Here is a 6,158-nt window from a genome sequence, read left to right as displayed (position 1 = left end):
GGAAAGATTTCTCTCCAAAATCCAGTTCTGATGCTGAACTGGGTGTGGGGCTCTGAGGTATTCTGGTGGTGCCACTAAAATACATCTGTGATAAGGAAGAGCTTTCAGATATCAAAATTTGGATACCAATTACCTCAGATTATTGGATAGCACATGAGGCACCTGTAGCCAGCTGTGGAAGGTTTGGGCACTGGAAGCACTTGGAATTTTTTGATGTGTCTCCACACCAAGCCTGAGGCAGCACGGACTGCTGGGTGTAGGTACCCACACCTCAGCACCAGACTGATTCCACTTGATTCCACCTTTAATTCTCAGGTGGGGAGAAATATTGGAAAGGGAAATCAAAAATGTGTGGAGAAAACTTCTTGGGATGCATTATTTACCTGGAGTGAAATCCCAGACGTGTCCCCTGAGCAAGGCACCATCGTGTCCAGAGCTGGATGTGCCGAATTGGTTTGCAGCATCTTTTTTTGAGCTGTTCCTTCATAAATCACTCAATCTCTGTGCATTTGGCAGATAATTACTGCCTCAGCGAGGCTTCTCTCTTGTGCAATTTGTGGCTGTGGGAAATGCAAGGAGCTGCTGGAAGCCCTTTCCTCTGCCAGCCCCATGGGCGAGGCTGTTGCTCCCCATCTTTAATTAGGGTGCTGCAATCCCATCCCAGCCCTTTCCATGCCAGGTGCTTTATCCTGAGCCTGGCTTCACTTGTTTCGTGTAAAAATTCCCCATGATGAACATTTTAGCTGCATTTTCTCCCCCTGTTCTTTCTTTTTAAAGCACCTAAAGCTCCTAAAAATTCACAGAGTGTAACTCATCCTTGAGTATGACCTTGAAATAAAGAGATATTTCTGATTTACTCCATGATTACAAAGCAAAGATAGGAGCTGCCAGAGAAAATAACGGGAACAGCACCCTGGCTGCCGGTGGATCTATTTCTGACCCTGCCACAATTTACCTCCATTTCCTCCCTCTTTGCTCAGTCATTGTAAGAAAAGCAGAATCTGTATTTTTGTGTTTTAATATGGATTTGCCAGATTTACCCTATTTTTTGTCATGTGGATATTTCCCCTCTCCTCTTTGTCTCGTTTCCTGATTTTTTCCTCTTGCCTGATTATATTCCAGCACTGAGATTCTTATTTTGAAGCAGAGGATGCGTGGTTTTAATTTCACTTTTAAACCCAGACTAATGTCTGTTGGTAATTGAGGAGGGCTCTAACTTACATCAGGCCACATAAAACAATTCCCATAGCCTATTTTGACCTTGGACCTCCTTATTCCAACAAAAAGGAGGCCTTGGCTGTCCTGACTGTCCTGAAACCCCAGGATCTGCAGAGTTTATCAGCTCTTACCTGTCCTGATGGAGCAACTGCTGAAATAAGGGTGGAGCAGGCAGGGATGATGATGAATTTCTGGAGTTAATTCTGACTTCGACCCATGAATCAGAGCCAGGGAGTTCCCATGGAAGTTGCCCAGAGATATTCTCAGGATTTGGGCTCCTCAAATTCAGACTTATTGGATTGCTTATTGGAAGGAATATGGAGGACAAAGCTGCTGAAGCAAAGGGCTTTGTTTGGTGCAGGCTGCGTTTTCTTGCTGGATGTGAGGACAGAGACATTTCCTTTTATCTGTTCTGGTGGAGTCGTGGGACAAGCTCAGATCCAGCCTTTGGAGCACCTCAGGAGGCATCAGACCTCCTGAGTCAGCTCACAAACCCTGAATTCTCAATTTCCTGGGATTATTTTCCCTGAACATTTCATTAGTTTCAGCTCATTGATTCCCTTGACTACGACAAGTTTGCAGCAGGGCTGCTTTGGGTGGTTTGATGCTAGATCTGAGAGTTTGCACTTTTGAGTCCAGCTTTGCTCCTGACCTCCCAGATTTTCAGTTTGTGGTAGGATTTCAGGATGTTCAGCTGTTGTTTGATGTTTGAGGGAAAAATAACTGAAATTATTTGGGTAAGGCTGAGAGGACAGGGCTGCTTTTGCTACATGAATATTGATCATTGTGTGATTAAGAGAAAGTTAATTATTCCACGTCCTGTGATATTTCATTTGCAAATCTGCCTGTTCTGCTTTAATTTCAGTGCTCAGCCTGGCACGTGGCCACTTGTCCATGTCTGTGCCCTGGGGTGCAGCAATTCATCTGGGAGAATTGTCCCAGTTTTGGCTCTCACTGGTGCTGCACGACTGTAATTTGCTGTTTGTGGGATTCTGCTGACTCTCCTACACCTGCTGGGCTTCTTTTACCATGGTTTAGGTAGTTGTGTGAATTTTTTCCCTAACTTCTAAATAATCAGGGAATTAAATTTATAACTGGAGCATCTGAAGTAACAATTTTAGATGGTGGCTGAATCACAAAGATGAGAAAACCTTAAAAAAGACCAAAAAACAGCAGCAGCAGCAGCAGCAGCAACAACAACAACAACAACAACAACAACAACAAACAAAAACCAACAACAACAAAAAACCAAAAAAACCCCAAAACACCAAAACACCAAAAAACCAGCTTGCTTAAAAGTTCAAAATTTCATAAGCACAGGAATTTTCCCTGGAATTCTGAGTAAATTGGACACTCAGACGTGCAGGGGCGCTGGTGGTGATCCTGATCCCTGTGTTCCCTGGGGAGCAGCACTAAGGAGAAGGTCCTTGGGAAGCTGTTGTTGATAGTTTTGGGTAAAAGCTGCCCACAGGGCTTTGGGAGGAAGGTTCTGGAGGTTCATGGTCTGGTGTGTTGTGGCCCTCAGTAATGGATGTGAGAGGTGATCCATGAAATTGGCCAGGAAACCTTTATGGCAGGATAAATGAGAATTCTGATGAGATGAGATTAAGAAAATGAGTTTTAAACAAGAGGTGTATGGTGCTGGCCAGCTGAGCCCCAACATTTCTCATTCCTTTAATTAATGGGGCATTTGTACTTTCAGGGTCAATGCAGCTGGAATTGGATCATCTCCTGTTCTGCCTTTGTTCCCTTTTTCCCTGCTGGATTATTGGTTCTGTTTGCTCTTTTTATTTGGATTATTTTTGGTGTGAACACTTCCAGCTGCTGTGCTACAATTAGCCCAGTGAAGCAATTAGCTACAATTAACATGGAACTATAATGAAGCAGGAGAAAAGAGACTTTATTATAAAGAGCCTGACATCGTGCCCCTCACAAGAGAGCTGTCAGCCTGTACTGGGCATACTGGTGTTACTGGGAGCTCCAAAATTCCACCCTCCCACCTTGGTGTGCAGCTGGGATCCATGGAAACTCTTCCCATTGTCCAGGAATGGTTTTTTTTAACCCAAGCAAAAAGATTTCAGAGCTGGAAGAGTTTCCTAAGCTGTGGTGTGGTCTCAAGCTGTCAAAAGTGTTATCTCACCTCCTCTCTCTTTCTGCTGGGGAAAAAAAAAAGCTTCTGTTCCCTGCTGAGTGCCAGAAATCCTTTGAAGTCTCCTGCTGGAACCCAATGATTTGGAATATTAGGCAGGGAGGGTTATTCCAGCTTTTCTGGATGCAAGGAGAAGTGCAAAGGGCTGGGGAAATCTCCAAAGGTTTTAGCAGAGATTGTTTTCAGCAGCTTCTTTCCTTCCTAGTGAATACCTCTTGCCTAAACCCTTTAAAATTTAGTGAAGAAGGTGAAGAATTCACACAAAAAAAAGAGTTTTTACTTGGTTCAAACTGCAGGGACCCTCCCAAAAAGCACCTGCTGCTGTTTCCCTGCCGCTCCCTGCACCTCCCAAAGCCAAACACGGGGAACAGGCACAATAAGGAAGAAAAATGCTTTGCATGGATCCCACCGTGGAAGGGCAATGGAAATCCTGAGCAAAGTCCTCCCCACGTTCTGTTTGCCAAGTGAAATGTTTAAAGAGCAATGTTCCGTCGGGTGTGGGCTCCTGCAGATAGGAGCTCCAACCTTTGCATTCCTGGGAAAAAACCAAACTTTTCCTTGTGCTCTGAAAGTTGAGTTTGATGGCATGGGGAAGAAATCCACTTTTGAAGGAATTAAAAATTAATGAGAACAGGACTGATGAGGAGGTGCCCTGGCACTCACAACATCATATTTTCTAGGCAAGCAGAATCTTTGGAGATAGAATTTAAACCCACTTGGAGATGGAATTTATACCAACTTGCTAAGTAAATATTCTCACTTTTCACCTCCAGCGTTGGGATTATAACTTTTAGTCTATTTTACAGACACTTTCAAGAGGAATTGTCCCAGGTTTTGCCATTTTTCATCTCCTCCAGTGCTGTGCTCATTACTCGAGGTGTGATTACAGCTTGGCACCTCGTGTTTGCAGGTTCCCAACTGTGATAAACTGTCAGGACAGCTCCTGTGGGAGCCCAAAGCTCTCAGCTGAGCCCTCAGCACACTCAGGTATTTGATAATGCCTTAATTTGAAGCAGATCAGAAGGTTTTTTCCCTCCAGAAACAGGAGAGCTCTTGGGATGAAGTTCACTCACCCTAGATCCACTGAAAGGATTCTCCAACCTCTCCCCAAAACATTCACCACAAAATAATCCTTCTTTCACAGTGCCAGCCTGGCCCACACTCATCCAGAATATTTATGAATGAGTGGAAAACACAGAAGAGCTGAGTCATGCAGCCAGAGGTCGTTTGTGAAGAAGAAAATTTTATTTTTTTTGGCTGAAAAAACTGCATACACATGTTCAGATCTGGGCAACCTTCACCACATGTCTTCGTTTCCAAACAAATTTGTGCTCTGAAGCATGCAGGAGCCCACTGCAGCTTGAGAAAGGAGTTGAGAGGGTTTTCTCTTTAATCTAGAACTGTGCAAACATCATTTGAAAGCTATTTACATTTTGCACCTCTCACTTTACTAACAGGAGCATCAGCTGGTGGAGACGTGCAGAGTGCAGCTGTAATTTATGATTTGGCACCCACGTTTGATTTGTGTAGAGTGAAAACCAAACAAGCCTCCCATTGTTCCAAAACATCCCCACAGGCAATGGTAATAAATCTAATTTCTTCTTCGTAAAGGAGATCTCTTTAAGCCTTCCCTGCAGGTATTAAAATATTATTTCCACTCTGGGTCCTCTTCCCCCGGTGCTGGTTTGCACTTTGCTACCTTGGAGAGTGGGAGCAGCAAGAAAAGATTTTGATTTTCATCAGAGAAGGCAGGAGGGCACTGAGACAGAGCAGGGCTGCTTCTTCCTGTCATCCTCACTAAGCTGCAAGATGAGGCGGAGAACTTTTTTCCAAAAAGAAAAATATTTTAGACCATCTGAACTCAGAGGCAGGAACTTAGACGTGAAAAAAGCTGGATTTGAGCTCATCCTCCTGTTGCTTTCTCTTCCGAGTTCCTCTCCCATCCATTGAAGCCTGGGAGTCACCCACCAGCCAGACGTGAGCACTCCAATCCTGCTGGATATCCTCATTTGTTATCTCCTCTGACCTGGCCCCTGCACTGTGTTGGTAGAACTTTGGGTGTGAGGAGCCACCAAAAGAGCCTCTGCCAGAGTAGTTGGATGCAGCTCATTTCCAAAGAAATGAAAAACGTTACAGATTAAAAGAATATTAAATGGAAATTACAAATCCAAGACAGATTTTCCTCCTGGGTAATGCCTTTATGCATTCATTGTTCCTGGCTCCACTTGGGAAAGAGAATGGCTGAGCAAGAATTAAACAGGAAATAGGGTTTGCTTCCACTGTTCATTGTTAAATGTGCTTTTTGGCATTTGAAACAATCTTTAAATGCAGGCTAAAAGCATCTATTTTGAGAAAACAGAATGATAAGAAAGTGTTCAAGGCTTTACAGAGGGATTCTGTTATTTTGGGGTTTGAGGGCATTCCAAGCAGATCAGTCCATAGGGAATTCAGCAGATTCCCTGCTGGAAAACCTGCCAGTGCCCCATTTTCTTCTACACTTGTGCTGCCTGAAATGCCAGAACAAAGAGGCTTGGGCACATCACACCCCTCCAGTCTGGTGGTCACAGTGAGTTTGGGGCAGCAGAACTTTGCTGTCCCTCAAAGCAGCAGATCCTAAAGCAGCACTGGGAAGAGAATGGCTGAGCAAGGATGGAACAGGAGATGGGGTTTGGTGCTGGGGTGGGAGCTGCGTGGATCCTGTGCCATCCCAGGAGCTGTGTGCCATTCCCAGAGTGTCCATGGAAGAGGGCTTGGTGCCTCACTCCGCTCTCCAGCCCCACAGGTGAAACAA

This window comes from Geospiza fortis, unplaced genomic scaffold (assembly GCF_000277835.1).
Source record: "Geospiza fortis unplaced genomic scaffold, GeoFor_1.0 scaffold172, whole genome shotgun sequence".
In the NCBI taxonomy this organism is placed as follows: domain Eukaryota; kingdom Metazoa; phylum Chordata; class Aves; order Passeriformes; family Thraupidae; genus Geospiza; species Geospiza fortis.
The sequence above is the reverse complement of the archived record's forward strand: the minus strand, read 5'-3'. Positions refer to the sequence as shown.